General features: G+C 39.3%; 1 protein-coding gene across 1 annotated transcript in view; it reads right to left on the bottom strand.

Moving 5' to 3' along the window:
* The window catches only part of frem1b (Fras1 related extracellular matrix 1b), a 213661-nt gene extending 191608 nt beyond the window's left edge, over positions 1-22053 (bottom strand). The window contains exon 1 of the mRNA XM_069938520.1: positions 21896-22053. The gene's annotated coding sequence lies outside the window, so the exon portion shown is untranslated. The remainder of the gene's footprint in view (positions 1-21895) is intronic.
* Between the last annotated feature and the right edge of the window lie 620 nt (positions 22054-22673).

The raw sequence follows: 22673 nt of genomic DNA on the forward strand, positions 1-22673 counted from the left end.
AAGCCATGTTGACTATCCCTAATCAATCCAGTGCTATCAAAATAATTATCTTAGAATACCTTCCAATAATTTACCTACAACTGATGTCAGGCTCACTGGTCTGTAATTTCCATTGTTACTCTTGGAGCCTTTTTTAAACAATGAATAACATTAGCTATCCTTCAATCCTCTGGCACCACACTCGTGGTGAAGGACATTTTAAGTATTTCTGCCAGAGCCCCTGTAATTTCTACACTGGCCTCCCTCAAGTTTAGAGGGAATATTTTGTCAGGCTCTGGGATTTATCCACCCTTATTTGCTTTAAGACAGTAAGCCCTTCCTCCTCTTTAATCTGTATAGGTTCTATGACCTCACTGCTTGTTTTCCTTACTTCCCACAACTCTGTACATGTTTCCTGAGTGAATACTGATGAATAAAAAAAAACATTTAAGACCACGTCCATCTATTTTGGTTTCATACAAAGCCAACCATTCTGATCTTCAATGGGATGAATTTTGTCCCTTACTATCCTTTTGCTCTTAATATACCTATAGAAAAACTTAGGATTTTCCTTCACATTGTCTGCCAAAGCAACCTCATGTTTTCTTTTAGCTTTCCTGATTTCTTTCTTGAGGGTTTGTTTGCATTTTTTTAATACTCCTCAAGTACCTCATTTTCTCCATGTTGCCCATACCTGTTATCCAGAAACCTGAAGTCCTCCCTCCTATACCATGTCTTTAGACACATGTTAAGTGGCATTATCCCTGTTACACACCTGTCTTCTTCTGAACCAGATACCCAATATCCCTCGAAAACCAAGGTTCCCTCTGCCACATCAGTCAATATGTGGAAAATTAAAATCCCCCACTATTAGAATTTTTTGTTTCCTGCAGCTGTCTGCTACCTCTCTACAAGTTTGCTCCTCCAATTCTCGTTGACTATTGGGTGGTCTATAATACAACCCCATGTGTGTGGTCATACCTTTCTCTTTCCTCAGCTCCATCCATATAGCCTCAGTAGACGAGCCCTCTGGTCTGTCCTGCCTGAGCACAGCTGTGATATTTTCCCCAACAAGCAATGCCACTCCTCCTCCCACCCCCTTCAATCCCCCCCTCCCCTCTCCACCCTCCTATCACATCTAAAACAATGGAAGCCCAGAACATTGAACTTCCAATCCTGGCCCTCCTGCAACCAAGTTTCACTAATGGCCACAACGTCATAATTCCATGTACCAATCCACTCTCCAAGCTTGTGTGCCTTCCCTACAATACTCCTTGCATTGAAATAGATGCACCTGAGAACATTTCTACCACATTCTACCTGTTGGTTTTAACAGTACGTGCAATTTTAACATCATCTCTTACCTCCTGAACTCTTCTATCTGCTCTGGCACTTTGGTTCTCCTCCCCCTTAAAATTTAGTTTAAACCCACCAAAGCAGAACTAGCAAACCTTACCTCAAGGATATTAGTTCCCTGTCAGTTCAGATGCAAACCATTCTGAAGGAACAGGACCCACCTTCCCTGGAAGAGAGCCCAATGATCCTGAAACCTGAAGCCCTCCCTCCAACACCATGTCTTTAGCCATGTGTAAAGCTGCTTTATCCTCCTATTCCTAACCTCACTAACATGCAGCAAGGATAGAAATCCTGAGATCACTAGCCTGTCCTTCAACCTAGCGTCCAGCATCCTGAACTCTCCTTGCAGAACTTCCTTACCCTTCCTACCCATGTCATTGGTCCCTACATGGACCACAACATCTAGCTCTTCACCCTGCCTCATAAAAATGCCATGAACTCGAACTGAGATATCTCGGACCCTGACACTAGGAAGGCAGCAAACCAACCAGGATATTCGATCTCTTCCACAGAATTTCTCATCTGTCCCCCTAGCTGTAGAATCCCTTATCGCTTTAGGTCACCTCTTCTCTTCCCTTCTCTTCTTATCTACTCTGTACCAGAGTCCTGATCGCCATGGCTTATCCCTGGTAGGTCACCCCCCCCCCAACAGAATCCAAAATGGTAGACTTTTTATTGAGGGGAATGGCCACAGGGGTGTCCTGCACTGCCTGCCTGTTCCCTTTCCCTCTCCTGACTCTCATCCAACTACCATTCTCCTTCCTCCTAAGTGTGATAGTGCCCCTATAATTCCTGTCAATCACTTGCAAATGACCCAGAGTTCATTTAACTACAGCTCCAATTCCTTAACTTGGCTTGACACGAGCTGTAGCTGGATGCACTTCTCATAGATAAAGTTACTGCAGGCTTCCTGATGACCCACATTCTGCAAGAGAAGCATCCCCTCCCTTGCCTGCCACTCCCACTGTCTATAACTAAATGAACAAAATATATGATATAAAAAAAAACCTGCCCTTACCTGTGCCTACCTGCTGAATCCGTTTTTGTTCTTCAAATAGAGTGGCCCTTTCTGACTTCAACTCCTGTTCTTGCCAAAGTCTGTTGAGCCAAAGCCTTACCAATCTGACTTTGTCCACTCTGACGATGAATGCTCCCGCCTTTGTCTTCAACTGTTAAACTGGATTGCCAAATCAATTGCTATCTGCTGAGTCTCTCCTTTTTCAACTGCTGAACTCAATTGCCTAGATCTACGCTATTGTGGCGGACAAAGCCAAAGTGCTCAACGAAGTGATCTCCCAGTCTGCACCCAGTCTCTCTGATGCAGTGGAGAGCACAATAGGAGCACCAGAAACAGTAGATGACCCCTGCTGATTCACAACTGAAGTTGTTGCCTCACATGAAAGGACTGATTAGGGCCACAAATAGAGGTGAGAGAGGAGGTGTGGAATCAAGGTATGTAACCATGTAAATCAGTCTAAAAATATTTATATTTATTTAAAATTATATGTATATAATAGTGTGTGTGTGTGTGTGTGTGTGTGTGTGCGCGCGCGCGCGCGCGCGCGCGCGTGTGCGTGCGCCATGGTCTGGAGAGATGCTGTTTCATCTGATTCTATATGTACAATGGATGATAATCTTGAACTTGAATATTAGTGGATATGTGGGCAGTGAGGAAGGTTATCTAGATCACCACAGGAGCTAGATGAACCGGGAATGTAAATCTACGGACACTCAGAGTCTCTAAGGGGAATCTCTCTTGTATCTCTTTCTCTCTTACTATGATGGTCACCACGCTACACTAGTAGTGATTCATTATCTGCTTTACAGATAATATTACTTGATCTGTACTATTACATGACAATAAAGGAATCTTGAATCTTGGTACACTTGCCAAAAACCAGAATTGGAACTTGTCTGAATTGATGGGAAGGATATGGCGAGGAACTGAATCTTCCACTTCCTTGGAGTCCATATCTCAGGTGACTAGCTATCCTGATGGTCAGTCCATGAACATCTGGATAGATTAAAAACAAATAGTACCACTAATTAGATTTATTCATTTTGCAGCTGGAGCAAGTTGTAACTGTTGCAATATTCTATTAGTCATAGCTTCCCAGATGTTCATGCAATGGCAACATGGCAGTAATTGAAATACTATTACAAATGAGACAAAAGAGCCCAACAACCCACCGAACAGTCATTGTCAGACAACAGAGGTAATTAGTTAAATGGTCTTGTTAAGACGAGCTCTTTAATTGAAGCTGATGATTTCTTGGTGTCTGATTAAGGCCATTAAATGTCTGGAAACTAATTATTCTTAATCTATTTGCTGACCAGGAGCCAGCATATCAAGGCAAATATGAAGAATGCATGCCAGTGCTTCTACTTTCTAAGAAGTCTGAGGAGATTTGACAAGTATACTCCATAAAACTATGACAGGAGCACTGTGGAAAGCACACTGACAGGTTGCATCACAGCCAGGCTTGGCAACACAAGGCTGAAGAAGGTAGTAAACCAAGCCAGGTCCATCACAGGCACTGACCTCCCATCCACTGCAGACATCAGTGTGAGGTGCTCTTCCAAGAAGGACCCCCATCACAATCTCTTCTCACTTCCACCTTCAGGAAATGGTACAGAAGCCCAGGGACCAGCACTCCAGGTGCAAGAATCCTTGCATTCCAATTGCTATCAGATTCTTGAACATCCCCTTAGTACATTAATCATGGATTGTCGGCACTACGGCGTTATTTTTTTGCTTATGAATACTATGAATATTTATTATCTATTTTATGTATTTATTGACTATTAATTTAATTCAATTAGTTTAATATTATAGTTTTTATTTATAGGTACCCGTTCAGTTGCAGCAAGTAGGAATTTTATATATTCAATGTGCATATGTGTATGACAAAATAAAACCCATTATCATTATTAGAACCTATTATTTTGGAAGTGGAGGCTGGAGACTTGGGTGAAAATAATAGGATTTGGCAGAGTTAACATGGTAATTATGAAAAAAAAACACATTTTAAACAAATCTGCTGGAGTTCCACTGTGTGTCCATTGTGGCCAAGACCTTCCGAGCAGCGCCCTTCCTGACGTGAATCACAAATACAGGAAATATTGTTTATTTACACTCAAGACTAAGGTTTCGGCTCTCCTCACAAATGTTGCAGAACTCTGCATTTTGTCACAATAAATCCCGCTGTCTATTGGAAACTATATAGGCATGAAGAGGGAAGCATTTATCTTTGATCGGTAGCTAGACATGCATGTGAAAATATTATATGCAACAGTTAGATTCCTTTCTGAAGCACTTTGGGTGAAGTAGTTTGCCTTGTTTTTTGCTATGTATGGTTGAAGAGCTTGGTACACAGATATCCAAGGATAGAAAGATTAATTTAATCATTGCACAATGTCACCACAAAGCAATAAATTGATTAAAAACCTCACTCTTGCAAACACACCCCATTAACAATTCATTTTGCAATCCTTTTTAGCCCTGCCATTCAATTGTACACTTGTTGCTATCATTTTAGTACTTAAATAGATTAAGAATAATTAGTTTCCAGACATTTAATGGCCTTAATCAGACACCAAGAAATCATTAGCTTCAATTAAAGAGCTCGTCTTAACAAGACTATTTAACTAATTACCTCTGCTGTCTGACAATGACTGTTAGGTGGGTTGTTAGGCTCTTTTGTCTCATTCATAATAATATTTCAATTACTGCCATGTTCCCAGTGCATGAACATCTGGGAAGCTACGACTAATAAAATATTGCAACAGTTATAACTTGGTCCAGCTGGAAAGAGGATAAATTGAATGACTGGTTCAACTTGTTTTTATCTATCGATATGTTCAAGTTTATTGTCATCGGATTGTACAAGTATGACCCGATGAAACTGCGTTCTCCAGACCTCAGTGCAAAGCATGTAGGCACACAACCAGACATAACACACATACAAACAATACATATGCAGGATAACTATACCAATATAAAAATAAATATTGTTTAGTGAGTATTAGAGTCTCAGATGGTCAGTGTGAGCAGTTCCTTTGGTTGTTCAGCATTTTCACTGTGTACAGGAAGAAGACGATTCTCAGCCCGGTGGTGCAGGCTCTGATACACTTTTACATCTTTCCCAACAGGAGAAGCTGAAAGATACTATGTGAAGGGTGGTAGGGGCCCCTCAATGATTATGCACACCTTCTTCAAACAATGATCTCAGTAGGTCACATCAATGGGGTTTAGGGAGACCCAAGTCAACCTCTCTTCCACTCTCATGGTCTTGTGATTGACCTCCAATCCATTTCTCTGCTGCAACCATACCACACTGTGATGCAGCCTGCCAGCACACTCTCAATAGAGCTCCTGTGGTAGGTTGACATGATGGTGTCCCATAGCCTTGCTCGCTTCAGTCTTTTCAGGAAGTGCAATCGGTTTTGCTTCTTCCTGACAAGTGTTTATCAGCTGACCATCATGATAGCTGGTTATTTGTGATAGGACAAGTTAACCTTCAAGGGCCATCTTTAAAGTCCAGTGTATGCTAGCTTCTGGCAACTGTCAGTTCTGTTCATTTGAAAGCTGGGGTTTGTTCTTTACATGTCTATCAGGAGGTAAAAGACAAACTCCTATGAAGAATAAAACAAGCAAGCAACTTGATCAAAGTCCATCTTCAATTTGGCCTGATTAGTGAATTGTTTTCCACGGCTGCCTGACAAGGTATATTTTATGTAGCTGTATTTTGAAGTCTCTTTGCTCTTATCCAGTGAACCACAGCCTTCTGGGACCATTTGTTGGTTGGCGAATGATCCAGTTCAAACTTCCCCAATACCAGTGCCTTCAGTATGGGAGGCCTCTCAAAGCTTGTGCCATTGCTTCGAATGCCATTTCCTTAAGGTAGTGTTTCCAACAGGTCATTAAATCGAAACAAGTACTGAAAGTGACAGCTCATTTATCCTCTTTCCTCCCAACTAATCTGTGATTACGAAAATTACATTGTTTAGATTCAAATCTCCTGTCTTAACATAAACTGAAAATTAACATGCTTTCCTCTATCCATCAGTCTGTTTCACATGAGAAAGGAAGGTGACTGACTCCCACGTTCCTCAAAACTTCTTCCTGAAGCAGCATATGTTTCAGATAGCTTGTGTGATATGCTTGTCGGCTGTGGGAATGTAACCTCTTGAAAATATACTTATGGGAATAAATAAGATTGCTTGATACTACCGATTGCACAGCTGTGGAAATCAAAAATTCAGTGATGGGGTGACATTTGCTTCTGCTTAATTATCATCCAGAGCAGCAGACTCCTTATAGGCCGGTGAGCCTTAGATCAGTAGTGGGCAAAATGATGGAATCCATTATTAAGGATGTAATAGCGGAGCATATGACATATGAGAAGGGATCGGACGGAGTTAACATGGATTTACAAAAGGTAAATCATGCTTGACAAATCTATTGGAATTCTTTGAGATGGTGACAGGTAAAATAGATGGGGGAGAGCCAGTGGATGTGGTGTACCTGGACTTCGAAAAGGCCTTCGATAAGGTCCCGCATAAACAACTGGCTTACAAAATCAAGGCTCATGGGATTGGGGGCAAAGTATTGATGTGGATTGAGAACTGGCTGGCAGGTAGAAGACAGAGAGTTGGGATAAATGGCTCATTTTCTGAGTGGCAGGCGGTGACCAGTGGGGTGCCACAGGGATCTGTACTGGGACCCCAGCTGCTCACAATTTACATTAATGATCTGGATGAGGGGATTGGATGTAATATCTCCAAATTTGCAGATGACACTAAGCTAGGAGGGGTTGTGTGCACGGAAGAGGGGGTCAGGAAGCTCCAGTGTGATTTGGATAAATTGAGGGACTGGGTAGATACATGGCAAATACACTACAATGTGGATAAATGTGAGGTTATCCACTTTGGTAATACAAACCAGAGGGCAGATTACTATTTGAATGGCAATAGATTAAGAGATAGGGAAGTGCAGAGAGACCTAGGGGTACTTGTACACCAGTCTCTGAAGGCGAGCATGCAGGTACAGCAGGCGGTTAAAAAGGCAAATGGTATGTTGGCCTTCATATCAAGAGGGTTTGAGTATAGGAACAAGGATACCTTACTGCAGCTGTACAGGGCCTTGGTGAGACCCCACCTGGAGTATTGTGTGCAGTTTTGGTCACCTTATCTAAGGAAGGATGTTCTTGCAATGGAGGGAGTGCAGAGGCAATTCAACAGGCTGATACCTGGAATGGCAGGAATGACTTATGAGGAAAGATTGCGCAAATTGGGATTGTACTCCCTGGAGTTTAGAAGATTGAGAGGGGATCTCATAGAGACATAAAATTCTGGCAGGACTGGACAGAATGGATGCAGATGGGATGTTTCCAATGATGGGAAAATCCAGAACCCGGGTCCATGGTTTGAGGATAATAGGCAAACCATTTAGGACCAAGATGAGGAGGAATTTCTTTACCCAGAGGGTGGTGAATCTGTGGAATTTATTGCCACAGAGGGCAGTAGAGGCAGGTTCATTAAATATATTTAAGAAGGAATTAGATATATTTCTTCAATATAAGGGTATTAAAGGTTTCGGAGAGAAGGCGGGGATGAGGTACTGAACTTTAAGATCAGCCATGATCTCGTTGAATGGCGGAGCAGGCTCGAAGGGTCGAATGACCTACTCCTGCTCCTATCTTCTATGTTTCTATGTTAGCAAGTAACATTGAAGAGTTAAATTCTGACTGCAAACCTTTTGCTGAATTTTCAAAAATATTTCACCTTACTTCCCCCTTTAACGAAACTGTCCAAAAGTAGACTTAAATTTAAATTTAGACATAGCAGGCCCTTTTGACCCACAAGCCCTTGCCACCTAATAACCTTCAACCATATGTCTTTGAACAGTGGGAGAAGACCAGAGCACCCAGAGGAAACCCATGCAGACATGTGGAGAATGTAGAGTCTTTATAGGCACCACCCGATTCAAACCTTGGTCACTGGCTCAGTAGCAGCATTGTAAGTAAGTAGCTTATAGACTCAAAAACAAAGATAAGCTGGATGATCAATGTGGCAAGAGACCCAGCTGTCAAGTTACAGTGGAGCTGCCCTCAATCGAGTGCAAGAAGCAGATAAAGCAACACTGAGTATAACCACAGCGTAAACTACAGGATTTAAATGACATTTTTTAAAATTTATTTGTTTTTAGGATCTGGACATCATGGCAAAAGGAGAATTTATTGCCCACTCTTAAAAGGCCTGGAAAAAAAGAGCAACTTATAGGACCGCTTCAGTAGCTATTTGAAGGATGCTGACTCACAGGTAGGCCAGAGCAGATCAGCCTAGCAATTTTCCTCCCTTCAAGAACAATTTTGTGACTATCATTAGTAATAGTTAGTTTATTTTAAAATAATTGAACAAAGTCTAAAGCTGACGTATTAAAATTAACATTTTACCTGAGTTTTTATATCTTTTTCAAGCTATACCAATCTTCATTCCTAAATATTTTTTTTGATTCAATGGATTAATTTATTTCCTCATAAATATGCCAAGGAAAACAACCTTGCATAAATGAAGATAATCTTCAAACGACTAAATGGAATGGGGCTCTATCATTTCCAAATATTAGTGTGGTAAACCACTGTTATACTGTGATTGGCTACTGCTGGCTAGATGTTAGTTTCGAGACCGAGCCTGCCCATTACCCCTCTGCATGCTCCCCACTCTTCTGCCATGATCAGTTGATGAGGTTGGTTGCTGTTTCAGTCTATAGTCAATAAAAGCCCATCAGTTTCACAACCTCAGTCTTTTGTAGTAATTGATGTTGCATCAATTTTATTGACTATATTTTTCAAAGAAAAGGAGCAAAACCTGAAAGCAGAGAGACTTCACTCTTGGCTGCTATGGGTCCCACTATCTTGGGACGGAAATCATTTCGTGCCATGAGCGAATGGTCGCAGGCATCATTGCATTCCTCTAGTGACCTGACCTCGGCCGCCGTGGTGGGTCATTGCCCCAAATTCCACTTCTGCGACCAGGGCAAGAACTTGAGGAAATGCTGCCTTGACAAGGAGGCGGTATGTACTAGATGCAGGAAAAGGGGGTATTACGCAAAGGTCTGCCAGTCTAAACCACCCTTGAAACCTAGCAGGGTCCCATGAAGACAGCCACCACCTGGGCAGCCCAATCGGCACCATCCCCTCTGCGGAGCAGTGATGCCATGTGTGAGTCATGGGAACCTCCATTTTGGACCATGCAACCGGCGCCATCTTTTTTGAAAAAAATATTTTATTTTGATTTTTCAATCATCAACAGGAGAGTAGATCATTGGTTGTTTCATGTCATTTTTATCCAGTGATTCGGTGCCATTTTCCTGGGCCTGCAGCACTATGGGAGAACAAGGAATCTTCATTTTGTGCATAACATTGTTTGTAACAATTTAAGGTGGAGCATAGGATACACATGTCCAAAGTCAAATTATCTAATTTTTAACTGGATGTTGATAAGTTTAAGATCTTTGAAGCCTCCCTAATTGTTTTGGGAATGCCCTCATTTAGAAAAATTTTGGAAAGATATTTTTCAGACTTTATCAAAGATTAAATTATAACCATGCCCTCTCATTGCTTTGTTTGATTTTTCTCAAGATATACTCTCGAATTCAACCCATGAGAATATTTTAGCTTTTACGTCATTAATAGCTAGATGAGCAATTTTAATGAAATGGAAGGATGACTTTCCACCTACTCATGCCTAGTGGTTACATGATATTATATCCTGTTTAAGCTTGGAGAAAATTTAGATACAACATTAAAGAGATAAAGTTTCAATTTGATAAGATGTAAGGCCCATTCATAGATTACTATCATAGTTTAATATCTGATACGTCCCTTATCTAGGGACTATATATTAAATTGATTTTTGGACCAGGGAGATGGAATAGGGGCTTGCTCTGTTCACTCCATGAAAAAAAAATAATTGGAAGGTTTAAGAAGTCTGGATGCTCCAGAAATCTATCCAGTGTCTGAAGGATGCTATTTGATCCATATCTTTACAATTTTATTAGTTAACCTTGTTTAGAGGGAGAGGTTAGATTAGTAAGAAGATTTTTTTTTTCTTTTATCTTTTCTTTTTTTAAGATTAGTTAATTAAACATGGGTTTAAACTTGGTTGTCATGGATCATATCATTAATTAAGATAGAATTTACCCTTTGTTTATAAAAAGGGATTGTTTAATTTTAGTCCTATCTATTTTCTATCCAGAACTATATTGGGATATATTATGAGAAAGGGATAAACTGTTAATTACCATATGGATAGAATTTGATGTTTTTTAAAAAATGTTAAATAAACCATTATGGATGGGTTATAGATTTACATTTTATGTTTAATTTGTGATATGTATATGATATGACCTGTTGTATGTTATATTAGGTGACTTTGCATGCACAATTTATATGTTAAACTCAATAAAAATATCTTACAAAGAAAGTCCAAAGCTACCATCGTGGATATAAATGCAGGGCTATGGATTATTAGTTCAGTAACTAAACAATATCACCACTTTACAACTCATGAGAAAATTACATTTTTCCACTCATGGCCAGTCTTCCATGAGTGAGAAAGGTTGGAGTTTGGCAACTGGAATTATGACTCCGAAACCCCAGTGTGGATTCATTCTTCATTTTACTAACAGCTAATTGAAAAAGGAAGTAATGTATGGGTATCGTTGGTAGAATCATTATTCCTTGCCCATTACCAATTGCATTTGTGAAGCTGGAAATGAGCAAAGTATAATTATTATAAACAAATTAGAGAGGCACAGATGTAAATCAAGGACATCAACACTGGTTTGTGAAGAAAAGATCATGTCTAAATTGATGTAATTTTTTTGTCTATATTAAGGCACAATATCTCAATATCTTCAATATCCTTGAAGATCTATCCTGGGGCCTCTACGTCAATCCAATCTTGAAGAAGGCTCACCAGCAGCCATACTTTGTGAGGAACAAAGACTCTTTCAATTTTCTACAGGTGTACAGTGGACAGGACTGACTGGTTGCAACACTCTCTGGTATGGTGGTGCCAATGCATGGGACAGGAAAAGACTACAGAGAGTTGTGAACTCAGCCAATACCATTATGGGCATCCATTTTCACTCCATCAAAGGCATATACAAGAGGCAGTGTTTTAAGAACACAGTCTGTATCCTCAAGGACCCTCACCACCCAAGCCATGCCCTCTTCACCCATGCTACCATCAGAAAGGAGGGACAGGAGCCTGAAGATGAACACCCAATGGTACAAAAAAGTTTCTTTCCCTCTGCCATCCAATTTCAGAATGGACAATGAACAATAGACATGACCTCATTTTCTCTTTCTTTGCACCAATTTATTTATTTTTATTTTTAAAAATGCAACTTATAGCAATATTTGAACCTGTAATGTACCACAAAACAACAAATTTTGTGACATGTGCATGACAATAAATTCTGATTCTGATATCTAGGTTTTAGTGAGCTGTTTAGAAAGTTGTAGACTGAAGGCTCATTAAGAAACCAAGGGAAACTATGTTTTATACTGTCCAATGCCTCAAAGTAAAGAATACTAATCAACAAGAATTATATTGACTGGAAGACTCCATGCACTGGTGTTTAACAAGTTCAATAGTAAGCTCCTTGCTTTACTTGGATATAAATATAGGGGCCACAAGTAACATTTGTCCATCCTATCAAATCTGCCCCTCTTGTTAACAGCAAGGATAAAAGTTCAAGGGTGCAGGAAAGTATCAATAGATTGGTTACATAGGCTTAAAGTCAAATTCAGATTAAAGAAATCTGAAATAACTTGTCAAGCAAATAATGCAGGGCAGAATATTTGGAAAGTTAGAGCATGAGAGGGAAGATAGTAGCACAGGTAGATAATCATTTTATGTCATTTAAAATCCTTATCTTTCTGAACACATATGGAAACCAAAGAGGTGAAATATTATTTTGGTCACAACTTGGGAATTATGTAGAATTCTAATCACCATTCTACAGGAAGGAGTGTAAAAACAAGTGATTTTCAAAAACATTGCCAAGAACATTGGAACAAGAAATTGTCTGAAGAGGTATTGAGGTCCAGAGATGAAAACCAGAATAAAGGTAATCAAGATGTCTGTAGATGCTGGAAAAATGGAGCAACGCAAAAAGTGCTGAAGAAAATCAATGGGTCAGGCGGCACTCGTGGAAGGCAAAAATAGTCACCATTTCACCAAAAGCCTCGATCCCAAATGTCGACTGTCTTGGTTTTCTATGGATGCTTCCTGACTTGCTGAGTTCCTCCAGCATTTTGTGTCTTATAATCAGAAATAAATTATTTTATTCAGAGCAGAAAAGTCAGGAACCAAGCAGCACAGATCCAAGATATTTGATAGAAGGTTTAGATGAATGCTGAGAGAAAATTGCATTGCTCAAAAGTGGTTAGTGTCTAGAATTGATGGCACAATGGAGTGGTAGAGGTGAAGACATGTATCACCTTTAATAGGAACCATAGTTTACTGGTACATGGACCATAAAATGGGAAATAGAATGAAAGTGAAGGTCAATTTTTGGCCAGCATGACAATCATGGGCTGGACAGCCTGTCCCCACCATGACTATCGTGGGCTGGGCAGTCTTTGTCTGCAGCACCCAACTTCCTGAGATCCAGTTGGAGCTTTGAAAATGGATGACCTGAGGCTGTATCTGAAACAGAAAGTACTGCAGGGCACCTGATCTCTGGTTATTATGGAAATGTGGCTCCAGGACTCCATTCCAGATTTAGCAATCCAACTGGATGGCCTTATTTCCTTAATTGCAGACAGAGATGTCGGTGCTCTGGCAAGACATGAGGAAGGGGATTGTGCATTTACATCAATTTAAACTGGTGCACAAACATCACTGTTATAATGACTTACTATTCATCACAGATAGAATACCTGATGGTGAAATGCAGACTCTTAGACCTGCTCAGGGAATTCTCGACCATGCTATTTGCCGCAGTTTACATTCCCCCTTCAACTAATGAGGTTGATGCAATGAAGAAGCTTTATGGTGCATCTATGAAGCCTAGACTTCCCACCCTAATGGTGCCATGATTGTTACTGGCAATTTCAATTATGCCAACTTGAAAACACTCTTACCACAGTCTCAACAGGAAGACAACCATCTAAAACACCATGTCAACATCGATGACTACATGAGTTCAGTGATTGGCAACATCAACAAGTCCATTGAGGAGGTCACCGAGATCAAATGCTTCATAAATAGGTTAACCAGAAACCATGGTTGGATGCAGAGCTCTGGGCCCTTCTCAAAGATCATGACGCTGCCTTCAGGACAGAGAACGAGAGGACACTAAGATCAACCAGGGCTGAACTCTCCCATGCAATATGGAAGGCAAAATGTGAGCATGCACAGATCCATAGTCAGCTGTGTGACACCAGTGACATGAGACACATGTGGCAAAGGATCAAAACTATAACAGACCACAAGACAACCTTGTGAGTCAAAGACAACTTCTGGACAGACTGAGAATCTTCTATGCAGGGTCTGATGAGAAGAATCAAAGATTGACGCCAAAAAAATCTGTTTTCCTCTGATGAATGGGTCTCCTGCATAGCTGAAGCTGAGGTGAAGAGAACCCTATCCAAGGTAAACCCACACAAGGCAGTGGGACCAGTGAATCGAGTACTCAAGGAGTACACAGACCAAATGACAGAGGTCCTTAAGGACATTTTCACCACACCAGTTCATCGTTCCCTTGGATTTCAAGACATCCCGGTACAAAAGAGGTCTCAATGACTATTGCCATGTGGCACGTACCTCACTATTATAAAATGTTTTCAGTGTCTGGTGATGGAATGCATCAAAGCACACTTCACATTTCTTTTCAATCTTTTTATTGTTTTTTTATAATAAATACAATATAATGAAGAAAAGGAAATGCAACTGAAACGACAATATCATATATTTCAAAGTAAAAATTCAAATGGTTTAAACTCCATCCCCCCTCCACCGCACTGGGTGAAGACGGAAAAGACATCAAAATACATAAAAACCCCACCTAAACTACTCTATTAAAGATAAGAAAACTAACCCTGAGGGTTACATATATTTTGTAGTTTTTGGTTCACGCCATGAATCAAAAAACAAAGGTAAGACTATATCTTATCGGGAAGAGTGAGTACATCTAATCACATTAAAAACATTTACATCAGATGAAAATAAGATAAAAGGTCACCATATATCTTAAAATTTCACCGAAAAATCAAATACATGATATCTAATTTTTTTCTGAAATTAAACAGGACATAATATGAGAGAATCATTGAAACATGGTTGGAGGTCTATTCTATTTGAATAAAATGGCTCTTCTAGCCAACAATGTAGAGAAGGCCATAACCCATTGCACAGGTACAGAAAAACTCCCTATGACTGGTTCAATAACCCCAAAAAGAGAAGTTATTGGATTGGGCCATAACACCACCTGAAATACAGTTGAAAAGATATTAAAGATTTCTTTCCTATCGGTTTCTAAGGATGGACAAAACCAAAACAAATCTGTCAATGTAGCAATATCAGATTTGCATCTGTCACAAGTAGGGTTAATATTAGAAAAGATATAAGCCATCATATTGGACATGTGAACATGATGCACCACTGAATTGGATTAATGATTGTCAGGCACAAATTGAAGATATATTCACCAGTTTAAGAATCTTGTGCTGTAGATCCTCCTATAAGGTTAAGTCAAATCAAGTCACCTTTATTTATTGTTCATACCATGCTCACACAGTAAATATGAGATAGCTTTTCTCCAGGTCCATGGAGCAAATTTGTATAAAGTTAGACTAGAAATTACACACATTTAAAATATTAGAATATTAAGATGTATACAGTAACAGTCCACAGTACTCTATTCACAAATGTTCTGGGAATTCAGGATTCCGATGGCTTGGGGTTAAAGGTGTTGCCCAATCTTGACATAAGGGCCCAAGTACTGCAGTACCTCCTACCAGATGGCAGGATGGAGAACAGTTTACATGAGGGGTGTGTGGAGTCCTTCACAATGTTTATTGCCTTTCGCCTGCGTTGAGTGTTGTAGATGTCCTTCATGGTAGGAAGAGACCTGCCAATTATCTTTTCCACTGAAGGAACTTGCAAGTTCCAATTCCCAAGTCTATTTAATCTTATCATGAAGTATTGGATATAATTTCAATAATCTATAATAAATAATTCCAATAAATCCTTTCTGTGAAGGATTCAATGGAAAAATATTTTCAACTAAGTCTAGTGGACATACAAATGGAAAGTCCTGTACTATGGTATTAAAGAAATTTCTAATCAGTAAATATATTTAAAGAATGAATATTTGGTAAGTTTTACTTTCCAGCTGTTCAAAAGACATTGAACAACCTTAAATAAATTTGCAAAAGAAATAATACCTTTGATTTTCCATATAGAGAAAAATTGATCAATTATTGATGGCCAAAAAAAATAATTTTATGAGAGATAGCACTAGATAAAACAACAAATTAAGTCATGGGATCATAGAAATGGGGATAATAATGCCTCTGTGGAGGTACCCGTGGGGTTGTAGAGGTGATGGAGGAAGTAGGACAAAGTGACAGATGCCCTACCCAAGGCCCCTGACCTTTAAGTTATTAAAAACCCAAGGAAGTTTTTGATGTGTGGCAATGTTCAAAAAGGATTTAAAATGATCCAAATCAATGAAATATTTATCCGATTAGAAGAAAAAATTCGATATCATCTAAAACAAAAAACATCTTCATAAACTCCATCACAAACAATCTAAAAATAAGAACTCCATCACCTTGTTGATGGACAAGTCTCTGCCCAGGTAATTTCTGCAACTTTATGCTCCAGGAGGAATACAGTGGAGGATTTCCACCTTTACGTCACATACGATGCAACCCCAGACTTGCTGGTAGTCATGAAGGGCTATGCCAGATCGAATAGTAATTGGCACTACCCTCTAAATCAATTATTCTCAATGTGGGCCAAACAGCCTCCCTGGAGGCACAAGAAAGGGGGAGGCAGGAACAGACTGAAATCATAAATTTTAAAAATGTTTTTTATGTAGTTGGTAGGAGAGAAGTACAGAAGAAACTGTCTAAACTTGACTACTTCACAAGGAAGTGGGGTGGGTCCATAAACTATGAGCAGAATCCTAAGGGGGACATAGCCAAAAAATGTTGAGAATGGCTGCACTAAATGTACACCTTCAGAGAAACCTGCAGTACTTGCTACTCCAGTAGATGGCACTCTGAAAAGTATTTTCTTTGTTAGTGAGATGGTATTTATATTTGCAATATTTTAGTGCACAAAAATAACCTCGGTCCGCAAACCTGAAATTCCACATTAATTAAAATTTTGGCTATATAGATCTCATTGCTCTACACATTACATTTGTATATCAAAATGTAGATGTTGTATACATAACAGTTTCTGTTCCAATAACATTTATGTGTACGTGTAGATGTTACTAGAATTCACCCTGTTAGTTTTGTTTAATCTTCTATACCTCTCTTAAATGCATGTTTAACTGACATGGTTGGGGGTTTCAGCTGGAAAAGAGAGAAAGGCATATCCAGAGACAAATAGTGCTGAGGGAGTGAGTCTTGATTCTTGACAATACCAATCATATTTTCATGGAAATAATTTTCTAGACGTGGTTTGTAAAACTCAGTTCTAGAGACAATGTTATTAATTCAGAAGGAGAAAAAAAGTGCTAAATAAAGAGAGAAAGTTAAGCTTTGAAAGAACATAAGAAAAAGGAGTACGTATTAGCTGTCTGGCCCATCGAACCTGTTCTGCCATTCATTGTGGTCATGGCTGATCTGATGATAGGCTCATCTCCACTTACCTGCCTTTTCTCCATATCACTTAATACCTCTACTATGTAAAAATCTATCTAACCTTCTGTTAAATATATTTATTGAGTTATCTTCAACGGCTTCAATGGGCAGTGAATTCCATAGATGCACTCCTCTGGGAAAAGCACTGCTTCCTCCTCTGGTCTCCCCCACCAATGGAAACAACTTACTTACCTCTATCTTATAATTTTATAATTTTATACTTTTCTTTAGGATCTCTTCTCATTCTTCTAAATTCAAGCAGGTATAGCTGCAGACGACATAATCTTTCCTCGTAAGCTAACCCCCTCATCTCTGGAATCAGCAATGGTGATCCTCCTTTGCACTGCCTCCAAAGTCAGTATATCTTTCCTCAAGGAAGGAGGCCAAAATCGTACACAGTACTTCAGATGCGGCCTCACCGATACCTCGTACTGTTGCAGTATAACCTCTCTGCTCCTAAATTCAATCCCTCTAGCAATGAAGGCCAACATTCCATTTGCCTTCTTGATAGCCTTCTGCACCTGCAAACCTATCTCTTGCAATTCATGTACAAGTACTCCCAGTCCTTTTGCATGGCAGCCTGCTGCAATTGCTTGCCATTTAAATAATAATCTGATCTTCCTTTTTTTTTAAGTGGATGACATCATATTTACCAATATTGTACTCCATCTACCAGATTCTTGCCCACTCACTGAACCTATCTATATCTCTCTGCAGACTCTCCATATCCTCTTCACAATTTGCTTTTCCACAATTTAATGTCATCAGCAAATATAGATACACTATACTCTGTCCCCTCTTCCAGATCATTAATGTATATTGTGAACAGTTGCAGGCCCAGCCTGACCCCTGCGGTACACAGGGATAAGCACGCAATACATAATGATCACATAAATAATCAAAATAAATGTATATAAATATTTGGGATGATTTACATGATTATAGGATACTGTTCATCAATCTCACAGCCTGTGAGAAGAAGTTGTTACCTATCCTGGCAGTCTGGATTTTGATTCAGAGATCGACAAACATGATAAATTTATATCCCATCCCTTATGTCCAATTAACACATTTTGTTGGTCTGGATTCCTCCCCCATCCGGCATTGCCTGAATTCTGAGACTTTCTGAGATTTCCTGCTTCTGGCTCATTCTGGTTATTCCTGCTCAGGCCCGAAACATCAGCAATATATTTTTGTCTTCTATGGATGCTGAAAAGACCAGCTGAGTCCTCCAGCATTTTGCCTCTAACATTTAGCCAGCTTTCAGATCACCTTGCTTATATCCACCATCAATGGTACTACCAAAAATCTCTTCTCTGTCCTTTTCGGCCTTTCAGGGGAACCAGTCACTTTGGAAAGGCCAGGTTCATTTTTCAGGAAATCCCAAAGACTCATTCCTTCCAATGACCCCTTCCACAAGGTGTAAAGCCTGATCTTTTGTTTCATTATTCCCTCCATATCATTCTATATGCTGCACTGTATTTATTTCCACACTTGGGGGATCACTTGTTTTACTCCATTCAACTGCAAAAATCTGCAAAATTTCTTTGAAAAACTTCTTCTCTGTTCTCTGAAGGGAGCTCTGTGGGAATCCTTCTCACTACTCCCCATCAGTAATCCCTGAGCTCACAAGTTTTATGACCATTTACTCACCCAGACTTGCTTCCACAGCTGCTTTTCCTCCCTCACTACTTGTCTCCGTAGCTATCTTGTACCTCATGGCTTTCAGTTCCGATTGCAAGCCTTCCAGTTTAACCCCCACAAGGATCTCAAATATCTGGATTGCATTGACTGGTGCTCTCTTTGCTTCCCTCACCAAATTCTATGGACCATCCTCACCCCTGTGGGCCTGTGTTTCACCCCTGCCCCTTGTCCCTGCACCATTTTATTCAGGTGTCTGCCTACATTTTGGTAATACCTTGATGAAGGGCTCAAGCCCAAAATGTTGGTGATGTATCTTTACCTTTGCCATATAAAGAACACTGTTTGACCTGCTGAGTTTATCCAGCATTGTGTTTTTAATTTAGAATACCAGCTACATACAAATCTCATGAATAATCTAATTGAAATACAAGTCAGTTTTTCTAGTTAGTCAAGACGCTCGAGTAACAATTTATAAAATGTTGGAATTAGTTTCTAAAATGATGGAACCATAATCAATTGTTTTTCATGGAATTTCCAAGGTAAATACTGAATGGCTAAAACAAGAGCAAAAGTTATGGTTTTAATGTGAAATTTTTCTTTAATTAAGAATTTGCTCCAGATTTTCAGCAAAAACAATTCATATTTTCACCAAACGTGCTCATGTACTTTTCCACCACTTGAGGAGAAAATTTTAATGTCTGCTAGAGATTCTGCAAATGCATATCAGATACTGATACCCCTGCTATATTCAATGAGTCCTGTATTATTGCTTGAGACATCCAAATCAGCCTCTCATTTCCTCCTCAGATGGATAGAAAAGATGGTTATGTTTGGATATCAAGAAGCTCTCCCATTTTTTTTCTGGCCAATATCCTTTCCTTTATCGATACTTTCAAAAAGTAGCTAATCATTTATTCTTTTATTTCAAGCTTATGCTTTTGTCATTCAGTTCATCAATTGTGATGATCGCCAACACTGAACATACGTGTAAGGTTATTAAGTTATTTTAGAAGTATCATTTACAGTTTTTACCAGAATGATTTAAGAAATGCATGCTTGATTTGTAGAATTCAGATTTTTAGAAACAGATTTGTAGAATTGGACCAGGGGGCGGGGGAGAGGAATGATGTGTAATCACTTCCACGCCTTAAAGTATAATGAAGGGAGGACACTGTGCTCTAATTGTTGCTCCATACAACCAGTTTCAAATCACAAAATATAAAGAATAAAAGAAACTTAGCTATTCGTACCTCAAAATCTGAATGCATGGTGCTGTGGGACAATACCCCCCAACCCAACACCTTCCCTACATCTCACCTTGCCATACCCTCACTCACGGTTGGATCTGCGGGTGTACCAAACTTCATTCTCTAGTCATCTAATAGTTTTTCTTGATGCGCACATCAGCATGCAAAGGAAATATTGTCACTACCTTGGATCTCAGGTGTTAGTTCTGTTTTCATTGGCAAGACCATGATCAAAAATGTCATTGCTGTGCTGCACAATGACCCCTTTAGATGCTTTTGAACAACTTAAGGTCAATATTGTTCCTCATCAACAGTATTTTGAAATAATTACCACAAAAACAAGAGCTAAGCAGGAAAATTTAAAATAATTATAATGTGAACTAATTACTATGCATACCGGCATACAAGACAACTTGCGTATCAGGCAACCTCTTGAATTTCCACCTAAAATGTAGGTTTTGAGCTATACTCATTGTTCAAGACTTCCCCAAGTCTGGCACTTACCCCGGGGAGTGCTGTGACTTTGCTGTTAAGGTTTGGATTTTATACTTGATGCCGAAGAGTACTGAGACTTCGCTGTTTAGAATTCGATTTTAAATTTGGCGTGGGGGAACACTAAGAGATTGTTCTTAAGGTTCAGCTTTTAAACTTGGCCTATAAGACAACCCCTGGTTTTGAGGTGACATTTTTAACGTTCAAGGATAGACTTATGCATTGGCATATATGGAATGTTAGCTAAATTTTCACAGAAGAATATTCTGACATGAAGAATTTAAAAGAGCAATGTGGCACTAAAGCATGCATTGCTTTCATAGAATCCTTAATATTCAGGACTGGATTTTATTTAAATTAAATTTCAATGACTCACTCTCCTTTATCAAACCAAAAATGGCTGGAAAAACTTGAGTCGAACGGCATCTGTAGAGAAAAAGGAAATGTCAGCATTTCAGGTTGAAACCCTGTATTGAGATGCAAGGCTTCATCACAGAAAGATGATATTCCCTTTCCCTCCGCAGATGTTGCTTGACCCACTGAGTTCCTCCAGTATCTTGTGTTTTGCTCCAGATTCCAGCATTTGCAATCTTCTTTATCTCCCTTGCTAATCAATTTGGATTGTTCATTGCATTGCTCCAGGTCAGAGCAAAGCTGGCCTGACAACACCTGGGTTAGAAGGGTGCTCAAATATTTCAATATATTCCTCAGTTTAAAAAAATGCATTTTACAGGAACTGCAATGCCTCTGAGCAGTCACTTATATAACTAAACTGGCTCTTGCTTCAACTATACCAACATTTTCTTTTAAAAACTGCAGGTCTCTGTAAACTTATCGTGCAAGTTCACCAGGCAAAGAAATGCGAATGCACTTGAATAAACTCATTGGCTAACATAAGTAAATGTCAAAAAGATTAATTTAAAACTGATATTATACGCAATAAAGTCTGCAGAAACATTCCAATAACGGTTTCTATTCTATTTACACCATATAGAATATTCCATGATTTTGCAATTGTACCTCTTTAAAAAAGTGAAATTAATCTAAAACATACATATTCAACAATACCCAATTCCACAGATTGATTAATCCAAAACCAGTGCTGAATTATTTCAGTGCTACAAATGAGAAATGATGAATTATTTCAAACATCCATTTGCCACATGTGTTTTTTGCATTCACTGAACTCCATGCTTGCTTTTCATGGATCAAATATTTTTTTATGGAAGGAGCAGAGAACATAGCAAATCATTGGGCAACAGGAAAACTGAGACATACCTGCAGTGTTACCTCCTTGTGGTTTCTCAATCTTGTTCCAAACTGCAGGAAGAGTTCTGACAACCCTGGTGGGCTTCCTTAAGAATAACCTTTATCTGTTTACTTCTCCCACAACCAATTGCCATTTTAAAAAGAGGAAAAACACAGCTGGCCCGCATTCATGAGTTGGGGGTGGGGTTGGTGGGAGGGAAGTGCTAACAATGAGGATATTTTGTTTGCAACTTTCCTCACAGAATTTCTACACATTAACAGTACTGGTTCTATGGGATAGAAATTCTCAACTCCCCAAAGGATTTCATGTGAGAAGATAGCAAAAGGCATTGGTTGCTATTAGATACGCATTCTAGACTACTAGAAGTTAGTGTAATAATGAATCTGTGGCCTGGATTACAGGTTCCATGGTTATTAAATAATGACAAGCCCATTCCCTCCTGTCCATTAACCATCAAGGTAATGGGTTAAATAAACAGAAGCCAGAAAGACTGACACCAATCCCCTCACCCCTACTCACTAGCAAATAATGCAATGGATTAGTTTTCCTTCACATTTCCAGCTGTCCTGTTCCATTAAAAATGTAATTATATGCACAAAGTAACAGATAATATAACACCTTGATGACTGAGAAACTAACCATTGCCGAACTCTGCAGTTTACATAATGTAATAAATGTTTTCAAGAACTTCAGCTATTAAAGAATAATAGTTCAAATGGAAGGAAGAATTGTTGAATAAGAGATTTGTAGAACCTAAGTTTGCAAACTGTGTTGTAAATTCAATTA

The sequence above is a fragment of the Narcine bancroftii genome, chromosome 5 (genome assembly GCF_036971445.1).
Source record: "Narcine bancroftii isolate sNarBan1 chromosome 5, sNarBan1.hap1, whole genome shotgun sequence".
Lineage (NCBI taxonomy): Eukaryota > Metazoa > Chordata > Chondrichthyes > Torpediniformes > Narcinidae > Narcine > Narcine bancroftii.